Here is a 17460-nt window from a genome sequence, read left to right as displayed (position 1 = left end):
CCTTCCTACAAAAAGAAACTGATCATATTTAACACCAACCACAGCTGTGTGCAGTGTCACCATTGAGGATGGCCATCTTCCTTCCTGGGACATCTAAAGGGACCCCTAGGCACGCGTCACTCCAGGAAAGGAGCGTTTTCCTGTTATAAACATGTGTGACCTGTGGGAAGCTGGCTCCGAACCATCCCCCATTCATTCTCTGTAGCCATTCATCACTCCTAGGAATATCTCAAGCCTTCAAGGCCCCCAAGACCTTGTGCAGTCTGGCCTTTCCACCTCCTGGTGCAGCTCCGCTCGGCCTTCTCTCGTGTTTTCTGGGCTTCTGTCAAATCTGTCTTCTCGCTGTTGCGTGAGGGTCCAGGTGGGAGCTCTGCCCCTCCAGGGCCTTCCTCAGCGGTTGTTCCTTGCTCTGTCACTAAGGCTGTATTTGGAGGACAGGAATGCAGCTCTGGCTGTTTTACAGCTCAGTGTGTGACACAGCGTCAGGAGCATGGTGCTGGCTCAGTGCGTATTTGAGGGATGAGACTATGCCTCTCTATAATTACAGGCTTGCGCATTTTAATAATATAGCTTCTGAAAATAGCCAAGTGGAGAAAAATAACCAAAGGGCTATGTTTATTCCGGCTAGGGGGTCACTGAAAAAAAAGTAACAATCATATTAGACTCCTGTGATTTCCACAGAGCGACTGGACTTTCTGGGAAGGCTTCACTTTCCTGGCAGCATCCCTGTATAGAGACATCTTAGACCTATGGAGGACCATACACCCTGATGTTGTCCTATGTGCCTCAGGATGTGCGCTTGAGAATGTCACACTTCAGTCACCTCTACAAACCTTTAGATTCCATCTCAGGGTCTCTAAGATCACTCAAAAATAAAAATAGAAAAAAAAAATAGAGCAAAACTGGGCCTAACTACATCCCAGAGTCTGCAATGAAGGCCAAATTCTGAAAGATGCATCCATTTTTTTTTAAATACAGATACATTTATATAATTTTCAGGTCCAAAGAAAAGCAAAATCAGATTTGATCCTTATTGTCCTGGAGCTTACATACTAGAGAAAATTGGCACAATAAAGTTACTGAAATGCCATCTTAGGTTACAGTATGAAAGCATGAGGGAGGAACAGTCTGAATTTGATGCTGATGTCAAGATGCCTCTGGGAAGCAAGAGTCAGACAGCACGTTAGGAAGCCCTGGGGTGGGAGAGCCCCCGCCTGGACCCTCACGCAACGGCGAGAAGACAGATCTGACTGAAGCACAGAAAACCAGAGAGAGCAGAGTGGAGGTGCACAGGGAGGTGAAGGGGGGCCAGGCTGCACAGTCTTTGGCGCTTCGGAGGCTTTAGGTCTTCCCGTAAGTAATGAGAAATTGCAGGAGAATTTCTAATGAGGGACACGGCACGCTCATATTTGCATTGAAGAGCTCATTCTGGTCCTGGATAGTTTATTCAAAAGGCCATAGGCTGCTGAAACATGAACTGAGCAAGGATGGCATTAATAGACAGGCCAAACTGAGTGGGAGAAAGCCCACAAGAACTATGGAATTCTGTGAATGAGAGAAATAGTTTTCTCCAGGTAAGAGCACACCAACTGGTTATCCAATCCTAAATTGTCAGCCCTAAAAATGTACACACAAGAAACTTTATTCAGACACAGCCGGTTGTATTTAGGAATATGCGTGTGTGTGTGTGTGTGTGTGTGTGTGTGTGTGTGTGTGTGTGTGTGTATTTACATACACATATGTATTTGGATGTAACAGCAATTAATGGAAAAGGAGACCATAAATTTGAAAGAGAACAAGGAGGAGCATTTGGGAGGGTTTGAAGGGAAGAAAGAGAAGGTGAAAATAATGTAATTCTAGTCTCAAAAAAATAAAAGTAACTAGTAAACACCACCACCACTGAAAAAACCTCCACTGTATTTTGATCATAGTCTTTCCCTTTCCTTGACCTCCCAGAGGAATTTTATTTTTTAAAATAAAAATTACTATTGAAAACATTTGAATGGAGAATTGTTATCATTTATTCAATCAATATTTGATGAACATGTATATTGATGGACGACTTCCTGTTTGACCTTTTAAGATTCCTTCTGGCTTTCAAATTCAGTGATTTTAATTTCCCATTTAAAACCTGAATTGTTCAAAATGAAGGTCATAACTTGGAGTTTTTCAAGCTGATTTTTTTAAATTTGGACTGTAGATGTATATTTCCTAGGCACTTTTAAAACACCACAATCGGTGCCTTCTTCAAGGTTGCAAACCCCTTGGACTAGGCAATGTGTGTGGTACAAGCATTTTGTCTTTCTTGGCTGCATGGAGGCTTAGCCTCATCTGAGGTAGAAGAAGAAACTGGCGCATGTTTTTAGTTTCCCCTTTTTTGGTCTTTTCTCTTGTTCTTAGGGGTGACTCTGTAGTGTTGGGTGACCTGTCTGTCACTGTAGCCAGTTGATGGCACTGTTTCTGGGTGTAAGACACATTTTGTCTGCTCTTGAATCCTTTATTCCCAACCACAAAGCATGCCTGCAGAAGACCCTGCTGGGGAGTCTGTGCCTATGAATTGAACTCAGACTTCTTTTTTTTTTTTTTTAGAAAGTGAGATTTCCTTTCAGTGTTCTGAACACTGTTCATCCAAGCCCTTTTTGTGATGGATAAAAGTTACAGAAGAGTTGTACAAACTAGTTTGATATCAGTTGCCTTTATCGGAGGAGTTGGGAAGTTGTGGACATATAGAAGAATAGCCATTGTTTTGTGTCATTCATTTGGCTTCAGGATGTTTGCAGAGAATTTTGGTCCATGTTCACACTAGGTAAGACCCTCAGGGGGTCTGTCTCCACCGAAGTATGAGGCTTTGGGTATCATACAAAAGCCTTCCCCAATTACCTTCATGGAAGCTGAGAATCACTCTAGGTCTCTACCTTTAATTTTCTTCTTCCTCTTTTCTTCTCATCCCTCTCACTCCCTCATCCTTCCTTCTTCCTCCTCCTCCTCTTCTTCCTCTCCCTGCGCTCTCTCTCTTTTTCCTTTGTATGGATTCTCTCAGGACATTGGGGACATAGTAGCTGCTTTTTCCTAGGATGCCTTTCTCTGTTGACTCCATGCTATGTTCTACTTGATTATCCCACATTCGTGTTCTGAAATTTGCCACCTCAACATGTCCCCATGCAGCCTGTAAGGCAGTGGTTTTCAACATGTGGGTTGCGACCGTTTTGACAACTCCCTATCTCCACAAATGTTTACACTACGATTCATAACGGTGGCAAAATTACAGTTATGAAGTAGTAATGAAAACACTCTTATGGTTGGGGGCCACTGCAGCATGAGGAATTGTATTAAAGGGTCGCAGCGTTAGGAAGGTCGGGAACCTCTGCTGTGAGGGGAATGAATGAGCATTATTCTCTTATTTTCTACTGCTCTTGTTTCCAGTGAGACTTAACTGTGTACTAATGATTCACGTTCTTTTTCTGGCTTGATCTTGAGCTAGAGGGAGAACATGCTGGATTTCCGTGGACAATCTATGAAGATGGGGATTCAATAAATGTTTATTCATTTCTTCTTTTGCCTGTGAATGAACGAGAAATGGGCATACATGAATTTTATACAATATGCTCTTCCAGTGAGCATATAAGATACAATATCATTTCAGTAAGAATAGTTATTATATTAATAAGTTAAATAATCTGTTTCCTGATTTGGAGATAGGCAATTACTTATAATCAAGTTTCACATCTGTCTGTACATCAGAATCATTTCAGAAAATTTTACGAATAAGAATCTTCCATGGCAGTCGGTAAAAACCTGTTTATATTTCTCTACCTCAACACAATGTTTCAATAATCATGATTTGCATATGTTTTCCCAAATTCATGCTTTAGTAACTTAATCCTCAATGCAGCAGTGATGAGAGGTGGGACCTAAAGGGGCTATTATGTATTGCCTTCAGGGATGGATGAGCGGTCCTAGTTTTCACGGGAGTGGGTTTCTAATAAAGCAGTCAGTGTGTTCCCCTTCCCTTGCTCCTCGCCCTTCTCCTGCTGCTGTGGGACGGAACAGTAGGAAGACCTTCACAAGACGTGAGCTTCTTGCTCTTGAGCCTCTCAGACTCCACAGCTGTGATAAATTATTTTCTTTCTTTCTTTCTTTCTTTCTTTCTTTCTTTCTTTCTTTCTTTCTTTCTTTCTTTCTTTCTTTCTTTCTTTCTTCCTTCCTTCCTTCCTTCCTTCCTTCCTTCCTTCCTTCCTTCCTTCCTTCCTTCCTTCCTTCCTTTCTTTTCCTTTTTGGTTTTTCGAGACAGGGTTTCTCTGTGTAGCTTTGCGCCTTTCCTGGAACTCACTTGGTAGCCCAGGCTAGCCTCGAACTCACAGAGATCCGCCCGGTTCTGCCTCCTGAGTGCTGGGATTAAAGGCGTGCACCACCACCACCCGGCAAATTTATTTTCTTTATAACCTGTCCAATTGGTGGTATTCTGTTAGCCACACAAAATAGACTAGGAAAATGGGTTTCCTAGACCAGTGCTTCTTAAACCTTTGTGCAAATATAACTTGCTCAGGGACCGTGTTAAGATACAGATTCTGATTCTGATTTAGATACAAGGTGATATGTAGGATTCCTCATTTGAAAAAACAACTAGGTGATACTGATGCCATTGATCTGGACGACGTCTATCAAGCCCAGAGTGCAGGAAGAGGACAGGAAGCAAGGGGTAACCTGAGTTATCTGCAAGCCAGAACTCCAATGCAGGTTAAATCAAAATCTCTGGAAATATATCCCAGACCTTGCTATTCTCAAAGAATTTCCCCCAGGTGATTCAAACATTAAGCTGGAATTGAGTGAAAACCTTTGCTCTAGAGGTAAAGTGATCTACTGGCTGTTTCTCTGAATCAGGGCAAGGGACAAGAAGCAAGGTCCTGGGTTCAATCCCAGGTACCATAGCAAACAAACAACCCCCCAGTTCTTCCTTGTCTGCTCCCAACAGAGGCTCTCAAAGCAGTGCTTTGGGTTATCTGCACCAGAGTCAGCTTGGGCACTTGCTATAAAAAGCGTATTCTTTTCAAACACAGTGGTACATGTTGTTATTCCCAGCACTGGAGAAGTAAGGAAGGAGTATCCCAATGAGTTCAAGGCCAGACCAGGTTGTTTATAGACAACTTGTCTCAAAAACATAATCAATGAATCAACTAATCAATCAGTTAATTGATTGTGGGTCTTTCCCTGGGAAGATAGAATCTTTACACCAAGTTCAAGAATATATATTTGAAACAGTATCTCCAGATGTTTTATATGTGCAACAAAGGTGTTGTTGGTCCATAAGATAAAATCAAACCTCCTTGCCTCATAGGCAAAGATCTTTTAAAAAGTTGATTATAACCAACTTCTAGACTTCTCTTCCCATGCTCTCTGCACCAATCCCTTACAGTAGGCAGCTCCTAAGGTAGGCTGCTTCTGACTCGTACCCACTGTAATCCTTCCTCTTCAATGCGGCTTCACTTGGTGACTCACCGCTGTTAACAGAATGTGGTGGAGTGGTGTAATGTCACTTCCAAGATAGATTGCGAAAAGACTGTGGCTTCTAACTCAGACAGCTCTTTTCCTTAGAGTCCCAGCTGGGTTAAGAAGAACCCTATGGAGGTACCCATGTTGAGGACTTAAGTTGTGTGGTGATTCGAATGTGAATGGCCCCAATAGGCTCATGTATTTGAATAGGATTAGGAAGTATGACCCTGGTAGAGGTGTGTCACCAGGGGAGGAATTTGGGGTTTCAAAAGATTTGTACAATTCCTAGTGTTCTCTCTCTCTCTCACCACCCCCTCCCTACCTCTCCTTCTCCCTCTTTCCTTGTCTCTCCCTCTCCCTCTCTCCTCTCTCTCTTCTCTTCCTCCCTCCCTTCCTCCTCCCCCTACTCTCTGCTTTGTGGTTATAGATCAAGATGTGAGCTCTCAGTTTTTCTTTTGATCCACCATCGTGGACTCTAATCCCCTGAAATCCTGACTCAAATGAAATGCTTCCTTTTATAAATTGTCTCGGTCATGGCGTCTTGTCACATCAATAGGAAAGTAACTAGTACAGGTCATCGATACCCATGTGGGTGAGCTTAAAGTAGATCTTCTAATCAAGCCCCGGAAGCCTCCAGCCCTGGCTAATGCCTCAGCTATAGCCTGATGAGAATTCTGGAGCCAGAGGAGCAGCTACCACACTTGGATTTCTGACCCAGGGAGAATGTGACATAATGAAATGCATGTTTTTGAGGTTGAATCTTTAAATTTTGAGGTAATTTATAATAATAGATAACTTGCATGCCTACTGGGAAAAGCCTTTCTTCATTTATTCAAATCTTGACTCTTTCAAGCCTAGAAAATTCTTTAAAAAAATCTTTTTTACAGAGATTGTCCTTTCATGAACTCTTAGGGCAATGCATATAAAATCAGTGATATTCATTGTGATATAGCTAGCATGTGTTATATTTTTTATTTTGACATTTCCTGTTTTTAAGTTAGTTTACAAAATAATGGGCTTCAAAATGACATTTTCATACACATATTATTATTCATATTTATTCTTTGCATTTTTGTATTCTTTTGTAATCTTTAATTATAATTGCTGATGCTAGATCTTCTAAAGAAAAACTGAAAGCATATTGATAAGAATTTTCCTTTTCTATTCTTGTGATCTATCCTAAAACATGAATGCCATCTATGGCTTTAAATCGTGTGTGGTAAAGGTGGCATTGTAAGGAATGTTGACTGAAAGGCATTGGAAGATCAGACTTCTAGTTTCCACAATCATTTCTGCTAGCTATGCTAATGTTTAGTTTTATGTGAGGAGAAGATTCCAAATAGATATCTGAGCAGAAGAAAAGATGGCTGCTAGAATACACCCCCTAATGATTATCAAATGCTTGCATCTTTAAGTGCCTGCCCTCCAGTCTCTTTATTGGGCTCCCCTAGACCTCATGCCCTATGGACTGAGCCCTTCTTAGGTGGTAGTCCATGTATTTTATTCACTTGATTCATGGTCAACTCAGTCCATATAACAGTGACTATTATCTGTCTAACAAGATTCTTCTGGTGACCAGTGAGAAGGAAACCTGTGTGTTACCCCTCTCTACCTGCACCCCTGGGGCCTCAGAACTCTTCTCTTGCCAAGATATCAAACCTTTAACTGAAACAGTCATGGAAACATTTCAGAAAACAACCCTACTCACTCTGCAGAGTTAGAGTTAGAGCAATAGTTTTGTCAAACTATTGCTGATAGCTTTGGAGACTTTGATTAGAATGCTAATGGAAAACAATCTTTGTTTTATCTAGTTTTTGCACAGGAAAGCTCCCAGTGATCTACAACACTCATGATGGAAGACATTCTGCTCATCAGCTTGACCTTTGAACAAGAGGGTCCCGTAGGTAGCAAGGGTTGAGGGCCTGTTGATCTGGCCACACAAACTCTTTGCGACCTTTGCTTCTCTCTTCAATTGGAGTCGAAACTTCAAAGATCAGGCCTTGACCCAACTCAGCTCCAGTCTCTCTTATCAGAGGTGACTGTTACTGTAATCAGGAGGTCCCATCTCAGATGTGGTGTAGAGCTCAGCCTGAGATAGTCTCTCATTGGGTCCGGCGCCTTGGTTTGACCCTAGACTTTCTTGAAGCGATTGGAAGCGGTACTGTCGCACTGTGGATATCTGACCCACAGTAGTAAGTCCCGGCATCTTCCAATGTTACCTTTTGAATCTCAAGCACAAATTCACTTTTTGAAATGTCAATTTTCCCTTTGAAATTACCCATCACATCATCAGTAGAGTTGTTATTTAGCTTGAATACTAAAACCAGAGCATTATGTTCACTTTTCTTATACCAGCTCATTTGGTAAGTCTTCAAGTCCCCTCCTGTTACAATGCAGTAGAAGATGGCATGATTCCCAGCTGAAACATTTAGGCTTTTGTCAACTTGTTCCAAAATGACATCCAAAGAGACCCCTGAAGGGAAGAACCTAAAGTCAGAGAGTTTTCAAAGAACTTCGTCCACCCCAAGGGGACGGAGTTTTGGTGAATGCTAGGCATTGATTCCCCCTATTACATCCCCAGAAAATCATTCTAGAGATTTACTTCCCAATGAGTAAAAGACCCGGATGCCTGTCCTTACCAGTACAGAAGATGAAAAGGTAGAAGACTGGACATCTCCAAAGCATGGTTTCACTGAGGATGACTGCAGTAAGCTGGTGCTTCTTCGGCTGCTTTGCCAAGACTCGCCTCTGTCTCCATCTCCGTGAGAATCCTTATCTGCTGTCAAGGTGGTTTGATATCAGTCACTTCCTCAGAGAGACCTGTGGCGAGCTAGTGAGGTCATGGGCGGTTAGGATGTAATTCAACAAACAGACTACTCACCTATTGCAGGCCAGATATTATTTGGGAGGTGTAAACGTGAAAAGGATATGGCTCTGGCTTCAAAGCATTCAGTTTTTGTTTGTTTGTTTGTTTGCTTGTTTGCAGGGAAGTGGAGAAAATAGACAAACAGCAAGCAGCGACAAGAGAATTAGTTTCTAGAAAAGAGGTGGCCTCAGCGTTCCAAGAGCACCAAGGAAGAGCTGTCTGGGATGCTCAAAGCAGGAAATCCTGGATTGAGCCCTCACAGCTAAGTAGGATATGACAGATTTTGGATCTAGAGAGATCTCCAGGGGAGAGAGAAGGCATGACATGAAGTGATCCAGCCTGTGAGTGCTTCCTAGCCCTTCTACCTCTAGATAACCTCTTGTGTGGTCCCTTCTACCCCGGATTGTTGCCTCCTCTGGTCTTAGGCCCTTCCCTACTTGTGATTAGTACCTACAGGAAAGTACTTGCTAGTTCCAAGATGTGGTATGTGGTCTTGATCTGCTTCTGCTGTCCCTTCTTCCTGGAATGATAATAACTTCCTTCTCCCTTCCCCACTCCCATGAGGGAGGCATCCCCTGCATTCCCTGAAATGTTAGGCTGTGGCACTAATCAACTTCATTCTAATTGTCTGAGAATTGGTTTCCTGCATAGGGTTTTAAGATGATTTAAAACAGAAACTTATTTGCACATGCACTCCCATTACCAGACATACATTATGTCAATATTAGTAGCTGAGCAGATATTTACCGGCCAGGCAGGGTTTTTGCTTGGAGTCTGTGTGTCCCTGGGAGCCCAGATGGCTAATGGCTCACTCTAGTGAAGACTGAGATTAGAGAAAGATTTGTCAGCACATAGGTTAAAACCTGAGGCATCTACGTTTCCTGCCCACCTTTGTGGATGTCTTCAGCAGCAAGGTCATACCTGTCTGAACAGAACTTGTTTGTAATAGCATGAGGCTCACTCCTTAGGTGGAACCACTCAACTGACCAACATTAACGTGACCAAAAGGCACACTGATACTGCAGGTCTAACTATCTACGGCTTGCATCTTGCTTTGGGACTTGCCAATACTAGGCGATTTACATCTTGAAGCCTTAATTTCCTCATTTGTAAACAGGGACATTTGAGTTCCTTTGTAGGGATGCTGTGAAGTGGAAATGAAAAAACACAGACAAGCAGCGGCTCCTGTGTTTGGTGCAGATCTGTAGGCTTGATTTCTCTATGTCGCCTTTTCTGTCTCCTTATGGTGGGTTGTGACCCGATGACAACTCCCTGCCTTAGTCATAGTCATCAGGGAAGACACAGAACTTATAATTTCAAGTCTAATACAGAACAGTCCTCTGAGGAAGGAAGGTTTCTGTCTAAGTATGTGAGTCTGTCTGTAGGACTCTGGGCCTGAAAATGGAGGGGGCTATGTCAGAGATGTACCTCTATCTTCTGTGCCTTTAGACACACAGGCTCCAAGAGCAGAAAGCCTCAGCTATTCCGGCTGATACAGGATGAGCAGGGTTTTTAAGAGGCAAAAGGTGGCCAAATAAAACCAACTCCTACTCCATATACACCCAGCCTCCTAGCTTTCTTTCTGATGGTCTTCTCCACTCTGGGGTTGTGGCACCATCTGCTGGTGTCTAGGGACTCTTGAGTATCCATGGAAGAGAGCCAGGCTGATGCTCTCTATTAACCAGAACTTTTAGGACTTGCTTTGCCTTCGGTTTGAGAACACAGCCATCCTCCCCACCTTCCTCGAGTCTTTGAAGAAAAGGGTAAATGTAGTGCAGAAAAGCTCTTTCTTTGGTTTATCTTTTATACACCACCCTCAGACTTCTCACGTAAAGGTTTAGTAACAGTCCAATGGTCCGGCACATGTGCCTGTGACGGATTTCAGTTTGGGGATGGCCTTTATCAACTGTCACTCTGCTGCTAATCTGTTTCCAGTTTCTCTGCTGTCATTGGCTGGCTGGATAAAAGAGCAAGAGCAGAGGTGACCGAAGAGAAGAGTGGCATTGTGTTTCCACAGACAGAGATGGGACCTCAGCTGCTGGGCATCCCAGGTCTGCCTTCAGTAAAAAAGGGGTTCTTCGCCTCTGTCTGTTTGGGGTTTAGAATGTGCAGGCTGCTGGGATTCCTTTATTTCTTTCCCCGAGACGTCTGTGCCTCGTTGCTTGTTTTAAAGCAAACATGAGAGAATTTTGCCAATATTCCATCTGCAATTCACTTACCCAGCTGGGTGGCATGGAATGAAGCCCCTGCCAAGGGAAACGCACAGAGGTGAGTTGAGACTCTGTGAGTTGTAACTCTGCTGCTGCTGCTGCTGCCTTGGGACCTGGGGATGTAAGTCAATAAACATCTTCACATTTAGTTGCAGCTCAAGGGTTGATCCTACTAGGATGTTTTCTTGGTTCCCACCACCACCAGCAGCAGCTCATCCTGGGTTCTAAATGTCCCAATTCCAAGCTCTGCTTCACTCTGGCCATGCTCTCGTAATCACTGCCAAGAATCAGCCTCTCGTTCCCACACGTGTCTGGAAGGGCTCCTCTGCTGCACTGTGTGCTCCACCACCGTGTGAACTCCACAGTCAGTGGGGTTTGTGCTACTTCCCTTGCTCTTGGCTCTTGTCAGGCTATCAGGACCATAGTAGATACTCAGTTCCCATTGTTGAATGAAAAGTTAATCATTCCAATTCTATGTGCTGAGACTTGTCGTTGACAGTTGAACACTTAACGAGTTTAATGTTCCTGGTCATTGTTTCTTCAATGTTCATCCTTCATAGATGAGATGGGGAGACTGAAGGGCTTGCTATAGAAGTTAAAAGTGGTTAGAACAGACTGGAAGTTTCCATTAACTCCAACATGATGTTTATTTTGATTCGCACAGATTAGTACCTGGAACCCTGCCCTTGGGTAGTGCTTGACAGTCAATATATAGCTCGCCAAGGCATTGTCCTTCTTCCTTCAAACTTTCCTTTACCGTTTGTGAGAGTTTGTCTTGGAAAAGAAGAAAGATAATGCTATCATACACGCTCAGCATTGGATAATGAATTGAAGATTGGAGACCTGACAGAGTCACATTTCCCCCACTTGCGTGCGATGATAGAATTCCTTACTTGTAGACAATACATCAGAGTTCTCAAGAGTGTGTATCCTAAATCTTGTTCAACAATTCTGAGCACATGTCCTCTGTGACCCCAAGTGTCTCGGGGAAAAAGTAAGCCCAGGAGAAAAAGCCAAACTTATGGAATTGGTCCAGTGAAGCTAAACCTTTGGAATCTGATTGTAACACCAAATTCAACCAAGAATTATCTCCAGTTTCTCATCCCAGGGAAAAACCCATTTTGTGCAATCATGTGCCTTGGAAGAGCTGATCTCAGGGGGCACCAGGGTTGATAAGCCCATATGTTGGCTGCAAATGAGAAAGCCACCAAGATGGAAGAGGATGAAGCTTCCATTCAAGAACAAACAGACTTTGAAACCCAGGAAAACAGGCATCCTTAGAAGAGACTGTGTATGTAGTATAGGTATGTGTGTGTGTGCATGTGGGTTGTATGTATGCAATTGGGTACATATGGAGACTAGAGGCTGATGCTAGACGTCTTCCTCTCTTGCTCTGGACCCTAGAGAAGACAGTCTTCATCCACCCTCAGCTCCCAGCTCCCAGCTCAGCAGTTCACACCCAGGGGTCACTATGATGGTTTCTGCAATAAGATAGGCTGATGTGGAAGTGTCTTTGGGCAGCCTGGAGCCTTGAACTGAGCTTGACATTTTTTTTTAAAGGATGTAGTCAGGTCAGATAAACAACTTCTTTTGTTGCCTTGTTGGAATTAGGATCTTTTTCAGGTTATCCAGTACGCTGGTATTTTGATAGAACTAATTCATTATCTATATTTATGTTCACAAACAGTATTGATTTTATTTCTGGATGTATGTTTGTAAATTATTCCATTATTCTGCCCACTTAGTGAGTGGAGGCATTGTTGTATTTTAATATCTCACAAAGTCCATGCTTGCTTGTTTTGTGAGGGTCAAACAAAAAATTACCTTCTTATTTGCTTTTTCCTATGTAGTAGGCCCTTAATAATTTATCAGCATCCTTTGCAACATCCTTTGAAAAAGACTTTGAAGGTCTCTTCAGTTGCATTTCTCTAAATTCCCATTGATATTTAGTTCTTACTAGAGGGAATGTTAATATAGAAGAATGCTTATGTTTCCAAGAGACTGACCAACTTCTGTCTGTGTGGTGTGTATGTAGTATAGGTATGTGTGTATACTTGTGTGTGCATGTGGGTACATATGGACTAGAGGTTGGTGGTGGAAGTCTTCCTCTCTTGCCTTCTACCTTATTTTACCAAACAGGGTCTTGAGCTAAACTTGGAACTCACTCAGTGATTCAGCTGGCCAGGGAGCTCCAGTGACCTTCCTATCCCTGTCCCCTTGGCGCTAGGATTACAGGTGTACACCACTATGGTCAACTTTTTTACACGGGTTTGGGGGATATGAACTCAGGTCTTTGTGTGTACAGGAAAGGCATTTTTACTGACTGACCCATATTTCTAGGTCAGAGCTTGGCATAGTTCCTGTAAACAACTTCCTAAAGGATCATCCCAGTCAATTATAGGAAAATGTGGTAATTATCATCATGATAACACCATCAAGAACACAGGTAGTTGATAGCAGTGTTTCCTGTGTACCAGGCCTTGCTCTAAATATACCGACACTAGATAGTTCACTTAATTTTAGCAATAATTCTGTCATGAAAGTTTTGATGAAAAAAGAAAAGCACAAAGTAACTTGCCCAAAGTCATGTGACTAGTGAGTTAATCAGAGAAGACCTAAGATTCATACTTGAAGAAATCTGGCTTCCAAGTCTGAACTCAGCCACTTTACTATACCTACTTTTTATCTGTCCATCCATCCACCCATCCACCCATCCACCCACCCATCCACCCATCCACCCATCCACCCATCCACCCATCCACCCATCCGTCCATCCGTCCATCCGTCCATCCATCCATCCATCCATCCATCCATCCATCCATCCATCCATCCATCCACCCATCCACCCATCCACCCATCCGTCCATCTGTCCATCCATCCATCCATCCATCCATCCATCCATCCATCCATCCACCCATCCATCTATCCACCCATCCACCCATCCATCCATCCATCCATCCATCCATCCATCCATCCATCTATCCATCCACTGATCCATTCATCAAGCTATCATATATCATATGATATATGATATCATATATCAAGATATCATATATATCATATATATATCATCTTTAATATATCTACTTTACTATATCTGTGTATATGAATATTTACTATTTTTCAGGCTTTTGGAACTGTTGGTAGGATATCAAGGATTTGTAATTAAGATGTTAATTGCTGGCCTTGATTTTGTATGTGTGTAATTTGTTTGTCCTTCTGGGAATCAGGGACTGTGCTTTTATTTTCAGGTGGAAAATTCAAGTAATTCAGTAGAATTTAATTTTCACCGCTCATGGTTTTAAAAAGATAAAAGCGAGGCACTGATACCTGCTGAGTGTATTTTCTATTTGAGAAGTACTTGTTTTTAATTTGTGTTTCCACAGCATTCAGTGTATTGATTTGTAAGGCCCTAGGGCTTCTTAGTTTTGAATGAATGAATGATAAATAAATGAGGCAAGTTCGAGATGACACTAAATGCTGTTTCTCATTGGTAGACGCTCTCTCCGGATTGTGTGTATTGTACCTGCTTGGGGCTTATAGTCTTTTGTTCATAATGATATCCAACAAACACCACAGTGCCTTTAGTGCACATCAGGAAATGGCCTTGCCCCTTGGCTTCACATACTCAATAGGTAAGGTATTGGAGATGGCCCTGCTCTGATTCCGTAGTGTCTTCCAGACATCATAGAAATAGGTGAGCTTTTAGCTAGCTCTTTGCAGATACAAGAACTGTGACTCCCATTAACATTTTTATACTGACACCGGGGCTGCCTCCACCTCAGTCATGACAGCCATGTTTGGAGACTCTGTGATTTGGGTTCTGCAGGAGACGTCTGGTGTAAAGAACAGGAAATGGAAAATGAGAAGTGTTGGGAATACACACGCCCATTGACCAGGGGAAAGCCAGGACAGGAGGCTTTGCAGTTCTCCGAGCTGTACCACGTAGCCTACTTTGCATGCACAATCCACTTGGGTCACCTTATCTACAACTGCCATGTGGCTGCCTCATCGCAGCAGCAATAAAAGAAAGAGGTCCTTGGGGGTGGTTGGTGCCTGTGCTATTGAAAAGCACACTCCGGCTTTTCAGAGGCAGCAATCCAAAAGGCTCCTTTAGAGGGGGCCTGGGTCCCCCTTCACTAGCCTGGGCTTGTGTTCTCAGCATATGGTGCATTTGCTTATCAGTCCCGGGAGGCTTATTCTCTGAAAGAAAACAACTAGGAAGATAATCTTTTTTTGAAAGACACATGGTGGGTCATGATCTCTTGGGTCCTTGTTCCCAAATTTCAGGAATCTAAGGTGCACAGAAGGCTGAGTGGAGGTAGCAACAGCCAGTTTTCTAAATGTATCCAGCTCTAGTTGCTCTACTGGAAATTTCTGGTTCTGAAAGTCGCTCTTCGGAAACCACCCAGCGAGGAAGCGGTTTGTTCATTTGCAATGAGCCCATCAATCAACCACCTTATTCAGCAATTTTTTTTTGAGAGACAACTGTATATATGCTTTCTTCTGAATGCTGTGGATACAATGGGGGCAAAGCCACCCAACATTTCTACCATCGTGGAGTTTAAGCCCTGTTGCTGGCCTTTAACTTGAAGCATGTGAAAGAGGCAGGGTAGCAGTGACTATATACAGCATTGGGTAGGACGGAGGAGAGGATGTTCCTTGAGTCTGTGTCTATCCAGGCAGGGTGTTGTCCCTGCCCACACTACTGGTCATGAGGCTCACTGTGGAGGAGACCAATCTGGAACTTTCCCTGACAGCTCATGTTCCATCCAGCGTCAGAGAGGCTCTCTTCCCACCTTCCTTTGTAGCTACTCTCCCGTCAAGAAGTCTCTGTTTGTTAAAGCTCTGTAGTTCCTGACTTAGCATTGTCATGATTCTATTCTTGGAGCAGAATCAGCTTGCCTACTGTTCCCACTGTGAGGACAGCGGAGTCTTTGCGTGATGACTTCTTTTTCATTATGCACACAATGAAAGACTGCAGAGCCAGGACATTTAAATTTAGGATAAATACCAGGCTATCTTTAGAGCAGATCTTCTTTTGGAAGTTGGGGCCAGGAACTTTTTTGTTGTTGCTTTTCTTAGTCTTTCCTCCTACCTCTGCTATCCCCTTACCTCATCTCTCCTTTCTCTTCCACCGCCACACGTCTTTTTGAAAAACATTCTCACGAACAACTTGAAGGGGACGACAGGATGATGGACAGACATAAGGAAACACTCACCCAAGGGTGTTGTCTGGTTTTAGAGTTATCACGGGAGAGAGTTGTAGATGGTAAGGCTGTGATGTGACTGTGCCAGAGTGGGAAGGATAACCGTGAGGGTCTGGGTCCTTCTAGAGACTTGGCCAAATGGTGCTGATGATGTTCGGCACAGTGGAGCTGGTTGGGGAAGACGCACGTGTGCTGCATGGTGGCCCTGAGTGGTCCATTCGAAATTCCTAGAGAGGGCTGCCCTAGTGAGGGGGAATGCCCTCATTAGATGAGATGATGCTGTGACTTACAGAGAACAGAAGGATAGTGGCAGGTTCTTCCTGGATCTGAGTTCCCTTATCCCAGTGCCAAAAGACAGAAGAAAACAGAATTTATAGATGAGAAGGATGTTCCACATGGATTTAATATTCAAACATTATGAATTAGTTATGAACACTAGTTGTAGTTGGTTGAATATTTATGCAATGGGCTTTATAAATAATAATTAATCCACAGAGTAATGACTGAGGCTTCCAAGAAGACCTCCCAAATCTTCTGTATTGGTACCTAGAATTCTGCCTTTGGAGACTAATCCTTCGGATTACAGAAATGAAAAAATAGTCCTGGAAGAGCTAGAACCTTAAATCTAATGCACTAAAAATGAATGAGAATGGATTTTGAATGATAAGACCTTAGGGCACAAGACCTAGAGATTCCTTCTGCACACAAATACCATGACAGGAAGAGCTTGCCTTTCCCTCCTCTTCATCCCGCATGCCCCACTCACCCACTTTTAGACTCTTTCTTAAACTTGAACCTGCACTGTCCACCTCAGGTTTTGCTCCTTCTGTCCCCAGATTAATCTCCACGTTGACAGCGATCTGAACACTTTTTAGGTACATTTCTTCTATGGGCTTCTGATTTCTGCCCATCTTCCTTAGAACAGAATCCATGTACCTTAGCCTGGATCTCAAGACTTTAATCGGCTAAGACACAGACGCACTTCAGTCACTTCTCTGCTCTGGCTAATGTAGACTTCATTTCCAGCCAGTTCCCAAATATGGCTCATATACTACCTCTGCTCAGACTCAGTATTGAGGCCTCAAGCAACTCATCCTCCAGAGGTTTAGACCTGGCAATCAAGGCTCCAAGATAGGGCTGTATTTGAACACAGTGAGCTAACCCTCGAGACATCCCATGTCTCTTGAGTCTCATCTGTTGGCTGTCAGCCTCTTCTCTTGGGGAAATTTCTGTACTTTTTTTTTTGGTAGAGAACAGAGATGTTACTCTAGAGGCCCTTCCCTTAACCACTCCAAGGCATCCATAGTGTAGGACATGCTTAATATACGATCACCTTAACTTCCATGGGCAGCAAAAGAAAAATGCTATCTTAGTATGATTTGTTTTTCAGTTTGCTTGCTTCTAGGGAAGGCATCAGAGAGCAACTTTCACAGTTTTTCAGCGTTAAAGCTAGGGGTGTGTACTCTGAGGACCTAGGTGTAGACTCTCAGGGTAGGTGTAAGTTAGAAGCTTTTATGATTGGCCTATGATGTCATAAAAGCCAAGTCCTTTCTTGGCTCCCTTTGACAGAACTGTTCCTTGGAGACTGTAGACACTGCTGGGTTTCTGTGGTTGGACTAAAGAGTATTTACTCTTTCATTTAGAGTACTCTCTTCTCTTACTGAGAATGAGTTTATTTACATTG

The 17460-nt window shown here is 43.1% G+C and overlaps 1 protein-coding gene and 1 long non-coding RNA gene across 2 annotated transcripts in view; both read right to left on the bottom strand.

The window, feature by feature from the left end:
* LOC102917268 (M1-specific T cell receptor alpha chain-like) overlaps positions 1 to 17460 on the bottom strand; it is a 775359-nt gene that overhangs the window by 140991 nt on the left and 616908 nt on the right. The window lies entirely within an intron of this gene.
* LOC143267373 (uncharacterized) lies at positions 2189 to 8626 on the bottom strand. The gene is made up of 2 exons (XR_013042380.1): positions 8130 to 8626; positions 2189 to 3559 (listed from the first exon to the last, which is right to left on the bottom strand). It is a non-coding gene; the product is annotated as an uncharacterized LOC143267373 (long non-coding RNA).

This window comes from Peromyscus maniculatus, chromosome 9 (assembly GCF_049852395.1).
Source record: "Peromyscus maniculatus bairdii isolate BWxNUB_F1_BW_parent chromosome 9, HU_Pman_BW_mat_3.1, whole genome shotgun sequence".
In the NCBI taxonomy this organism is placed as follows: domain Eukaryota; kingdom Metazoa; phylum Chordata; class Mammalia; order Rodentia; family Cricetidae; genus Peromyscus; species Peromyscus maniculatus.
The sequence above is the reverse complement of the archived record's forward strand: the minus strand, read 5'-3'. Positions and strand labels throughout refer to the sequence as shown.